Source organism: Anopheles gambiae, chromosome 3, assembly GCF_943734735.2.
Source record: "Anopheles gambiae chromosome 3, idAnoGambNW_F1_1, whole genome shotgun sequence".
Classification (NCBI taxonomy): Eukaryota; Metazoa; Arthropoda; class Insecta; order Diptera; family Culicidae; genus Anopheles; species Anopheles gambiae.
This window is the reverse complement of record NC_064602.1, coordinates 52,501,561-52,514,498: the sequence shown is the minus strand read 5'-3', so window position 1 is coordinate 52,514,498 and position 12,938 is coordinate 52,501,561.

Sequence of the window (12,938 nt, the reverse complement as noted above, 5' to 3'; positions counted from 1 at the left end):
ATTCGCTATCCCACACCTCAGTAACAATTTGATGAATCTCGTTTTCTAGTCGTGCACCTCCATTCTTGACCAGTTCAGCTGCAATTCCGTCGGTTCCGGGTGCCTTGTTATTTTTCAGCCGACGGATAGCCTTTCGTGTTTCTTCTATGCTAGGTGGCAGTAGCATGACACTATCTGCTAGTGGCGCTTCTAGCTGTTCGTTAAACTGGTCGTTGAGTAATTCATCAAAGTACTGAGCCCACCGCGAGAGGACCTCTGGCTGGTTACTAACCAGACCTCCATCCTTGTTGCGACAGCAGGTTACTTTAGGTACAACGTTGTTTCGGTGACCTGCTATCGCTTGGTAAAACTTTCGTGTCGGTCCGTACGCCTCTCTGGTTTGCTCGAGTTCCCGCATGTTTTGCTCTTCCAAAGCATGCTTCTTGGAGCGGTGAACTCGTTTCTCTTCGCGTCTGAGCCGTGAATATTCCTCTGCGCATGCCCGCGTTCTATGCCGTTGCTGCATTGCTCGGTATGCAGTATTCTTACGTTCGGTCACTAGTCTGCATTCATCGTCGAACCAGCCAGATTTGGTGTTGCCACGACGTGGTGGTAGTATATTTTTTGCACAGTTTATTATTTTTGTTTTTAGAGCGTTCCACCTCTCGCTCGTAGTTTCATATCTGTTTTCTGGTAGTAGAGACTCGTCTAAAGCGGCTTTGAATTCCTGTTGGACTGTAATGTCCCTTAGAGAGTCCGTGTTGAGCCGAGGCTGCGTGTTTTCTCCGCCCCCATTGGCGCGGGGGCGGGCGATTCTACAACGTATCACTAAGCCAACCAAGTAGTGATCGGAATCGATATTGGCTCCTCGATAAGTTCTGACGTTTAACAGGCTCGACTGTCGTCGGCGGCTTATTAACACGTGGTCGATCTGGTTGAAGGATTCGCCATCCGGGTGCGCCCACGTCATTTTGTGGATGTCCCTCCGCGCAAATTTGGTACTTCCTACAACCAGATTGTTCGCTGCGGCGAACTGGACCAATCTACTACCATTATCGTTACTGTGCTCATGCAGACTGTGACAGCCAGTGTATTGGCGGTACATTGGCTCCCTACCGACTTTTGCGTTGAAGTCCCCCAGGATGATTTTGAGGTCATGCCTGGGGCACGCATCTATAGTTCTAGCGAGGCGGCCGTAAAAAAGGTCCTTCTCCTCTTCCTCTTTATCTTCGGTAGTGGCGTGAACGTTTATGAGGCTTATATTAAAGAATTTGCTTCGCATGCGCAGGGTGCATAGCCTATCGTTTATAGCCTTGAAATCTATGGTTACGGATTTCAGCCGGGGACCTACGGCGAAACCCGTTCCGAGCACGTGGTGGCGGTCGTGGCAGCTGTAGTAAATGTCGTAGCATTACTTACCACGCCTGTTGTGCACACCGTTCTCTAGCCACCGAATCTCTTGTAGAGCTACGAGGTCCATGCTCAGTGTGGCTAGGGCATCATCAATTTGTTTCAAGGCTCTGCCGTACGTAGAGTGTGTACGTTCCATGAGCCCATTTTGATCGTTGTCCTGGGGCATTGCGTTGAGTCGGTATCGTTAAGTCCGTTTCGTATCCTTCTGGTGCTTTCTGTAGTCAGTTGTTCCGTGATACTGGGTGACTGGCCCTGCGCCCACGTGGCCGTTTTATTTAGCGTCGGGTTGCCCCCCCCCCGACGTTCAGGCACCCAGTTTCCCGGGATACCCACCCCCCTCCTGGTTCACCATATGCCACCATCCGCCCAAGGGGTTGGATCTAGCCCGTGTACCCAAGCTTGGATATGTGGTGACACATGTTACCACTCGGCACGACGAGGACGTGTCGGAATAGGAGTTGGATGGGAGAGCCTATGTTATCCCTCGGAGGGCTTCGGATCCCATCCCATTACAGAGCAAATAGGAGGTCACCAATTCCTAATTTCGTGGAATCAGATGGTATTTGGCGCGAGGTGACTCGACGCAAGTCACGTCGGTCTGACAATCTCCAGAACGAGAGGGAATCTATGCAATATCAACAAAGCGTGCATCAATCTCAAAACAGTTCCCGGGGCCAGCAGCATGGTGCGCAACATCGACCTCAGATTACACGTCCGAACCGGCAAGACATAATGGAGGTAACATCACTTATTTATTTATTTATTTATTTATTTATTTATTTATTTATTTATTTCATATATATATAACCGACGGACCATCGTGTCTAATCGGCAACCTTATAATTAAATTAAGGAGCATATAAATAAACCTCTAGTTATAAGCAAACATTATATGTGACGTATACGCAATTTCTCCTTGAACGTGGAAGTAGACATACTAAAATCGAACAAATCTAACACTTCATTGAACTCGAGGGACATACATATAATAGGGTGTCCCTGGCTATGGTTGTTGCGGGTACGCGGTACACGGAGATGGAAATTGGATCTAAGAATCCGACAGTGAGCGAACAAATTGATGCTGGCTAGTAATGCCGGGGAATCGATCTCTCCGTTAAGGAGCCGGAATATGAAAAGGCATTGGGCGTTTTTACGTCGAGAGCAGAGTGGTTCAAATCCGAGAAGGAGACACCGCTGATGGTAGGAGGGCCAAGCGTGGTGGGATTGCCATGGAAGGAGTCGAACCGCGTACCTGGTGAGTCTCCGTTATAGGTAAAATGTGGTATCAGGTGTACAAACAAATACGCGAAGCACCTGAAATGGAGGAGATGAACGACAAATTGCATATTGGTCGTCGTACAGCCTAGCTCAATCTACGCATGAAAGTGGCTCGTAGCATTGACAGTTCTGAGGCGATGGCACGCATACAAAGAGTTCTTCGAGGTGAGGGCTCAGTCCGTGTACTCACCCAGATGACTGAGGTCATCATAACGAATGTAGATTCCTTGGCAAATGACGGATACATTCGAAGCTCCATCGGGAAGGTAACTGGGTCTGCTTCGAGCATCGCGACTATACAACTATGGCAGCTGTCAGATGGTTCCCAGAGGGCACGAGTTCGCTTGCCTCTGGCTCATGCAAAACTAATAATTGGACTGCGCCTAAAGGTGTTATACACCATGTGTGGAGTGAAAACAAGCTCCTCAGACTCCCATAGAAAAACTGAGTTGCTACCGGTGTTTGGAAAGGGGCCATTTATCGCGACACTATCATAGCCCAGACAATCGTTCGAACGTGTGTATCCGCTGCGGCAGTAGTGGTCACTTAGCGACCACCTGCGAGGCAGAAGTACGTTGCGCTTCTTGTGCTGGCGCGCATCGTGTGGGCAGTGCTCAATGTGTTCCGTTTAATGCTCAATGATGATTACGCTGCAAATTAATATTTCGAACTGTAGTACTTCGCAGAATCTCATGCTTCAAGCAGCGAAGGAACAACATGCTGACGTGATACTGGTATCGCAGCTATACCGACAACCACCAAATTGGGAAAAATACATAATTGGGCGGTGGACTCATCGGGAAGAGTAGCGGTGGTAGCTGCTGGATCTCGACCAATCCAGTGGATGTGGGGCAGCGCTGTACCGGGTCTAGTTGCTGCTGACATTGGTGGTATAACCTTCATCAGCTGCTATGCTTCTCCTCGGATGACTGTTGCTGAATTTGAGGAATTCCTTAACGCAGTTGAAATCGAAGTAAGTGCGCTCCCTAACGTAGTGCTAGGAGGGGATTTCAACGCCTGGCACGAGGCTTGGGGAAGTGCTAGAACGAAGCGAAAAGGCGAGGAGCTGCTAAATATCGTCGAACAGCTCGGGCTAATAGTGCTAAACCGTGGTAATACCTCAACTTTCACCGGACGAGGAATCGCAGGAGAAAGCGTGATAGATGTGACTTTTGCAAGCCCATCGATAGTGTGCTACAATACATGGGAAGTGCTCAAAAGTTATTCGTATAGCGATCATCGTTATGTCCGATTTTCTGTTGACAGTTCATCTGTTTTAGGTAATGGTATACAACTTCAACGTCATCTACACCATCTTCAACCATAGCAGCGTCGTTTTCATCGACAAAGTCCTGCACACCGACGGAAACCTCGCTAGCGCTTCGAACAGCAAAGGCGTTTGGGTGTCTTATGCGCAACCACAGTGGCCCCAAGTGTGCAAAACGACGTCTTCTGGCATCCGTTGTAGACTCCATCCTTCGTTATGTCGCGCCCGTTTGGCATGAAGCTACCAAGAGTCAGGAATGCCGGAGGATGCTGCAAAGGGTGCAAAAACATTGTGCAATAAAAGTGTCAAGCGCATTTCGGACGATACGTTATCAAACAGCAGTTGTGCTAGCCAGCATGATACCTATTTGTCTGTTGGTACAAGAAGACACTCGATGTTAGCAACGACAACAAGAGGCGGGAGGAGCCCTTTCGGCTGGGACGCTTCGAGTAGAGGATCGCATCAACACCATGCAAAGCTGGCAGGAAGAATGGGACGCGGACGCAAGTCAAGCTGATGCCAGCAGATTCGTTCGATGGACACATCGTGTCATCCCTGACATCGCGGCATGGCATTCCCGAAAATACGGAGAAGTTAACTTCCATCTGTCTCAGGTTTTGTCCGGTCATGGCTTTTTCCGTGACGGCTTGTGTCAGATGGGGTTCACACCGTCGCCAGATTGCATCAGGTGTCCGGGTGTTCCGGAGACTGCCGAGCACGCAATGTTTGAGTGCCCCAGATTTGCGGAAATCAGACAACAGTTGCTTGGTGAAGCCAACACTGACGCGATTACGCCCTAAACACTGCAGTTTCATCTTCTTCAAAGTCAAGAAAAATGGAGTAGGATCGCTTAAGCTGCGAAACAGATCACCTCCGCATTGCAGTAGGACTGTGACGAAGAACGAGCGCGTCTGGCAGTTTCCAGCACATTATTGTAGTGTAGCAACCTTTGGGGGATATCTTAGTTAAGCAACCTTGGTATGTCAGTTGGGAATGATGGACTAGAGAAGAATAAAGAGTCAGTTGTGTGGAGACCGAGGAAGGATCCAGACGTGCTAAACCACGACACTACATTGGCGACGAGAAAAAAAAAACGAACCCGGCTCCAAAAAGAAGTGAAATTCAAAGAAGGCAGAGTTATGAATTCTATGGGTAAGCATTGTTAAAGTTGAAGTGTAGGAAAGGTACTACAAGAATGTCCAAACTACCGGTTTGGTTGCTTAAATGCAGTGAATGATAAATTTGTTTTGTTCTGTGGGAAAAGTGAATATTGGTTGCGTGCTTAAATGCAGTGCTAAAATACAGCTAGCAAACGATAGCTTAAATGCCGTTAAGTGACAAATGAAAAAAATAATTTTCATCGTAATGACGCCGGATTTTGTCATCAGTTGCTTCAATGCAGAAGTACCCGGAAAGCGTGAAAAGAATGGGCTCCAAGTGTGTATGTGCAAGCGCGATGAGACGTTGGAGTTTGCTTCAAGGTAGAATTTTACGGAACGTAACGGTGAAACGGGGTTTTGTTCCTTCAATGTGTGTGTGTGTGCGAACGTGATGGGACGTTGGAATTTGCTTCAATGCAGAATTTTGCAACACATAACGACAAAACGTGGTTTTGTCCTTCCAATGTGTGTGCGTGTGCGAGTATGATGAGACGATAGGAGTTGCTTCAATGCAGAATTTTTAGAAACGAAAAAAGTGAAAGAATAAACGCGGTATTGTCCTTTCACATAAAGACACAAACACACGCCCCCATACAATAGGCAGGGATGGACAATCTCTTCAATTCCATGTTCATGGTTACATTGAGAAAATTTGCACTGGTTAACACCGGTGTGAGTGGCTGTGTAAACGTGTGCACATGTATGCTTACATGCATGTAAATGAGTATTGGACTAATTTTTTTGTGCTATGAATTTTATTTCAGACATCTTGCGAATGCCGGGCCTTGCGGCTCAACCGTTCAATTACGAAGGGTATTCCGAAAATATAGGTGTGGAAAAAGTGGCTCAGATCGTTCGAAATTATGCTACGGGCTTGTCGAATCGACGATGACGATTGGAAAAAAGACCTTTTACGACATTTTGTTGGCTCAAACGTACAGCAAATATTTGATTCACTACCAGAATTACCGAACACCGACAGTTGCGGGCCACTTGCAAATGTAGAAAGATATATCCCGAATAGGACTGCTTATCAAGAAGCAATTGCCAGACTGGATATTTTTTTTCTTTCAAAACAAAACCCAACCTACGAACGACATCTGTTGCGTCAAGTAAAACAGAAATCCGGAGAGAGTTTCGATTCTTTTATCTTGAGATTGCGTGTACAAGCAGACCGTTGTGGTTTTGGAAACAAGATGGAAGAATACGTGAAAGATCAGGTCATTGAAAATTGCCAATCCGCTTCATTACGCCGAGAATTACTTAAGCAAGGTGATGCTAGCCTTGACAAAATAGTGAGCGTAGCCAAAATTTTTGAAACTGTTGCGTATCAAGAAAAATTATTCGCTGATAACAAAGAACAAGTTGAACAGGTGCATAAAATCGAAGAACCTCAGTATGGCAAGAAAAGAAAATTTCTTGAATCAAGTCAACGGGAGTGTCATCGATGTGGATACTCAGGACACCTTGCAAAAGAAAACAAATGTCCAGAAAAAGGAAAATTGTGTAACAAATGTGGTGGCAGAGACCACTTTGCAAAGAAATGCCGTACCAAGCAGTCAGACTATACAAGAAAAACATATTCAAAGCAGGACCGCAACTACATCGCAAGTAATAACAAAGGAGACCAAAAACCAAGCATTGTAAACCACATCGCCAATGAAAACACAGAATATGTTTTTCATCTAACTAATTCAGGCAACAACAGCGAAGTAAAATGTAATGTTGGTGGTGTTCCGTTAACCGCAGTAATAGATTCGGGATGCAAGTACAATTTAATCAGCAAGGTAACATGGGAGGAGATGAAATCGCAACATGTTCACGTGACAAATCAACGACGCGAATCTGCGCTTGATCTTAAAGCATATGGGGGACAATCTTTGTCACTGATCGGCATGTTTACAGCTACGATCTCACTGGGCATGGCTAAAACAGTTGCCGATTTTTACGTCGTAGAAGGAGACGGAATAACTCTTATCGGCCGTGATACTGCCACCTTCATGGGCGTTTTGAAAATAAGCATACCAGTAAATGCAGTTGAAAACACAATAGGGAAATTGGGAACCATTAATAATATCGTTCTGGATTTGCCTATCAAACCCAATGCAATACCAGTAGCCCAACCATATCGCCGTATACCAATAGCATTAGAAAAGCTGGTGGACAAAAAGCTGGACGAGCTACTACATCAAGGAGTTATTGAACAAGTAAACGAGCCAGCAAAGTGGATATCTCCAGTAGTGGTAGTCCCAAAAGGAGATAATGACGTTCGCATTTGTGTAGACATGCGGCGAGCTAACGAAGCGGTGGAAAGAGAGAACCATCCTTTACCAACCTTCGAAGATTTTCTTCCACAATTAGCGAAAGCAAATGTTTTCTCCCGGTAAGATGTAAAGAATGCTTTTCACCAGGTATGAAGAAAATGAACATCGATGCAGCATAAGAAAAGTTTTGGAGTTTTTTGACATTTGAGAATTCTTTTGTAACACTTGTAATTAGGTTAAAATAAAATTTAAAAAAAAAGTTCTCTGCAGCTAAACTAACTGTGTACTTGTTTCAATTTTAGGTAGAGATATCGGAACAATCTCGAAGTATAACAACATTCATCACACGAAGAGGCTAATTCCGCTATACACGACTTATGTTTGGTATAAATTGTGCTCCGGAAATATTTCAGAAGATAATGGAACAAATTTTAACCGGCTGCGATGGCTGTTTGAATTTTATCGACGATATAATTGTGTTTGGATCTGACCAGGAACAGCATGATACAAGGCTGAAAAAGGTTCTCCAACGCTTAGTAGAGTGGAATGTAATTTTGAATACAGAAAAGTGCTCATACGGAGTTCGGCAAACGAAGTTTTTGGGACACATTCTGTCAGCGAATGGAATTAAACCAGATAACAATAAAGTAGAATCAATTAGAAAATTTAGAGAACCAAAGTCTGGAGAAGAGGTTCGTAGCTTCTTGGGACTAGTTAATTACTTAGGGAGATTTATACCGGATTTGGCAACAATAACGTTTTCATTACGACAATTAACAGGCCAGAACCAAAATTTCTGCTGGAAATCTGAGCATCAAAAGGCATTTAACAAATTAAAATCAATTATGATGTGTCCCACAACGTTAGGGTATTTTGATGTTGCAGATAGAACGCAGCTAGTGGCTGATGCAAGTCCGGTTGGCCTCGGTGCGGTCTTAATTCAAATAGATGCTCAGGGTACCCCACGTATCATAGCCTATGCTAGTAAAAGCTTATCTAACGTAGAGAGGCGCTACGCCCAGATAGAAAAAGAAGCTCTAGCCCTCGTTTGGGCTGTAGAACGATTTCATTTCTACTTATACGGACGTAACTTTGAACTAATAACAGACCACAAGCCCTTAGAAACGATTTTCGGAACAAGATCAAAACCATGCGCTAGGATTGAGAGGTGGGTGGTGCGTTTACAGTCGTACAAAGTATCTGCTGTTTACAAACCAGGCAAAACTAACATCGCAGACCCACTTTCACGGTTAGCCATTACGGAAACTGTAGAAGGAAAAACATTCGACGAATGTGTGGAGCAGTTCGTTTCTTGGGTAGCTTTTAATGCATCACCAGCCGCTCTTTCATTAGGAGAAATAGAAAGTTTCAGAAACTGATAAGACCATTCACGCAGTCCGTCAAGGATTAGAAAAAGACATTTGGTCTGAAGATGCTTCACCATTTAAAGTATTTTCGTCAGAATTGTGTATTGCAAACCAGATTTTGCAACGCGGTTCAAGAATTGTCAAACCCAATTCATTAAGAGAGCAAACTTTGCATTTAGCACATGAAGGTCACCCCGGTATGACCATCATGAAACAGCGACTACGGGCTAAAGTCTGGTGGCCAAAATTAGACCAACAGGTAGAAAAATACGTAAAAACTTGCAAGGGATGTATGATGGTATCTGCACCACCGGCACCCGAACCGATGAAAAGAAGGGAATTACCATCTGCACCATGGCAACAACGACTTCCTCGGACCACTTCCTTCTGGGCACTCACTGCTAGTTGTCGTTGATTATTTTAGTCGATATATAGAAGTAGAGATAATGAAAAAATTGACTCGGGAGAAACTATAAGACGGTTAACACCAATTTTTGCCCGTTTTGGATTACCATTAACTATCACCGCAGACAACGGTCCACAGTTTTCTAGTGACGAATTTGAAGAATTTTGTATTAAAAATAATATTAAACTAGTTAGCACAACCCCCTATTGGCCTCAGCAGAATGGAGAAGTCGAAAGACAGAATCGCTCTTTATTAAAAAGATTAACTATTAGCCAATCAATGAATACCGATTGGGTCGAAGAGTTAAACAAGTATCTTTTGATGTATCGATCCTCCCCACATTCAATCACTAAAAGAACTCCATCAGAAATGCTTTTGTCATACAATATTCGAGATAGACTTCCATCAATTTACGAACCAAAAATTGTAGATGAAGAAACAGCGGACCGAGACAGAGAATCAAAAGAAAAAGGAAAATTGTACGCAGATAAACGTAGAAACGCAAAAACCAATCCTATAGCCGAAGGAGATGAGGTTCTATTGAAAAAACCATTTAAAATCAACAAATTGTCTGCAAACTTTGGTCCCAAAATATATATAGTAGAAAAAAGGAAAGGAGGTGATGTGATAGTGGCTTGCAAAGAAACAGGAGTAAACTATCGTAGGCATGTTTCTCACTTATTGAAAATTGCTGCTCCTAAAACACTTGCCCGGTTGGGAGCAATGAATCTGCAAGTGAAAATAACACCCCATTACCTGCGACCACCTCAAGGAACAATTCATTCGAATCAAAAGAACAGGAGCTTCAAAGAAGTAAACGAATTACACAAAAGCCAGGTCACTTAAAAGACTTCGTATGACGGCTGTAGTAGGCTAATATTTAGAATAAGATGCCCCCTGTGCAAAGCGACGGAAGAAATCATTCCCTTTCGCGCATTTTCTCAGACCTTCTTTTCCCCTCCTACGGCAAATTTGTCGAGCAGCGTTTCGAGCTACCCGTCCCTGGCTCCGCTTCATACCCCTCGCCTGAGCGCGCTGTCGATGGTTTGGATGTGTTGGTGCGTCAGACGGCCAATCGCTGTCAGCCGTCGTCCGTGCTTTTTCCCTCCATAGCGCTATCTCTTTCACGCGTGTGGTCAATGCTCGCGAGCTGTTGTGGCGCTTTAAAAAAAACCGTTTACAAACATTGCGGCGCTGCATTTGATTTTTCACAAATCAAACCAAAAAAGCGCAATGAGTTCAATCGCTGCAATGTAAAAATAACTAACGAATCGCTAGCTCACGCTGGAGGGTTGGCTGTGCAACGCGCAGAACCCTATTTCGAAGTAGCGCACGCAACACAGGTGGCCATGGCCGTGCATAGGAAAGTTTAAACCTAATTGCATAAAGCATAACTTTATGTGACCTATGCTTTTCCTTTCGTATGTCGTGGATTACAAAGATAGCCGTCTGCGCAAGGGTGTGAGGGTGCGTGTGTGTGCAACACTGTCGCCAAATGTGTATTCTTCCGGAATGTAATGATCCATCGGTCAAAGAAAGGAAGGTGTTCATGGCGGTGTTTTTTTTTTATTGTGGAGCTGCATCCTTCCCCCTGCCTGCAGCGTATGCATCGGGCAGGATACAGTGTGGCAGTATGCAAGTTGCCCGCTGGATAGGAGCGGGCCCGCGGCACCGCCATCATTCCGCACATCTTACAGGGTTTTCCATTCCAATTAACAACTGTCCACAGTCAACTAGCAATCCTCGATTTGAACAACACGATTGTCTACCACTTACAAACAAGTCAAGCCGTTTTTGGTACACTGTCCATTTCAATTTCACAATTGTCGTCTTCGAAAACACACGTCAGATGCGGCACGGGTTGCTTTGGTTTTGGCTGGAACGTGTATCACTTGAAGTTGGGAAAGCTGCATTGTATTGAAAAATTGAAGTATAGATAAAACTGTCTAACATGTCCATGTTGCTCAGCACCGAACTTGCGTCCGCTAGCGGAATTGGAAAGAAATGTGCAACATATCACATGCACGTTTGCCTCGTTCGTTTGTCTTTTTAATACCCCCAACAGCAGAACCGGTTGCAAAGATGGTGGTGCCAATTAAATGGTTGTATTGTCTCCTAGGTAGCGGATATCGATCGGGGGCGTACAGTGCGTTTTCTAAGAATGCATGGAGTGTGTAGACGCAGCCGGTGACAATGCACGCATCAGAATCAAACAGTTTTGGGGTTCTCGCACGCACACACACACACGCGCACGCACGCATGCACGCGCGTACGCGAGAACGCACCCCCGAACGCGCGTACACGCACGATCGATTTCCGCTACCTTATCGGTAGAATTGCTGGCTTAACTTGTAGCGCATCCTCATCCAAAGGACCGTGAGGGGAGGGGGATCGCGGCATGATAGAGTGGACGGTCACTTTCCCCGCGTTGTGTGTGTGTCGCGACCCGAAAACTCGAGACAGATTTTGGCACATAAAAAAATATTTTATTGCTACTATAGATCGTGCTACATGATGCTTAGAAGGTCGTTGAAGCATGAAACATGTTCAAATTAAAAAAATATTAGATTAGTGTTAGACGTTCTCGTACGCTTGTTTGAAATAGGCTTCTTCACCCTCGATTGGCACGGGCATTAAATGGCCTCATCGGCAGCGGCACGAAATAAAATAAACCATCAATACGCCGATAACACTTTAAATCCCAAAATGAACCAGCTTCTCCCGCATCGTCAAGGTCACACACAATAAATAAATGCTAACACCCACCAATAACAATACAACCGCAATGCACATATATACCAACGCATACACACAATCAGCTGACGGCGAAAGGCACGGGCTGAAGCGCAAGTAAGGCATGGCGGGGAGGGGAAAGGGAGTGAGAAGAAGAGGAGGAAGGAATGGGCGCCAATATTTTTTGAATTTTTCGGCCGTTTTTTTTGCTCCGCCGTCTGAAATAGTTCATCCATTCCTTCAACAGATGGCGCTCGTTCCGCATCTAAAAACTGCAAGAAATACGCCGGCTATCGTAGTTTTGGCTGAAATCTAGCGTATTTTTTTGCGTATTTTTTGACGCAAAACTACGTAAAAAACTACGCAGAAAACTGCTTGAATTTGCGCAGCGTCATATGCGCAGCGTATTATACAAACATTTATAAAAGGAAAAAGTGAATGTAGTGTAGCAACCTTTGGGGGATATCTTAGTTAAGCAACCTTGGTATGTCAGTTGGGAATGATGGACTAGAGAAGAATAACGAGTCAGTTGTGTGGAGACCGAGGAAGGATCCAGACGTGCTAAACCACGACACTACAATTATCACCCTCGCACCCTGTTGGACCAAGCGATAGAAACCAGATCATTGCTGCAAGACGTGAACGCCGCAATGCCAGACGCCGTGAATGAATGGCCCGTGAAAGGGAGGCACAGCAACAAAATCCATCTCTTGTATTTCCAGCGTCTTCAGAAGCAACAGAAGGGGGCGAACCAGCCCAGCCGGAACGCAGAGAGCAGGTGCGACCACAGCGCAGGAACAGGCAACATATGCCGCAACAACAGGAGGTAGTCGAGCTTTCAGACGTCACCCAATATGCAACAGCTATCAGTGAGGGTGTCTACTCCTCCAATCCCATTCAGGGAGGACTTACGGCGGCAGAGTCAGCAGCGGCTACAGAAGCCCAAAATTCCTCTCGCTAATCGGTGACACAACAACAAATCGGAAACTCCTTACGACTCGTCAGTGTCCCGTTGGAATTACGTTGGATTGATCTGTATTTTTGTCTAAAAATCATTTTGCTTTATTTCGT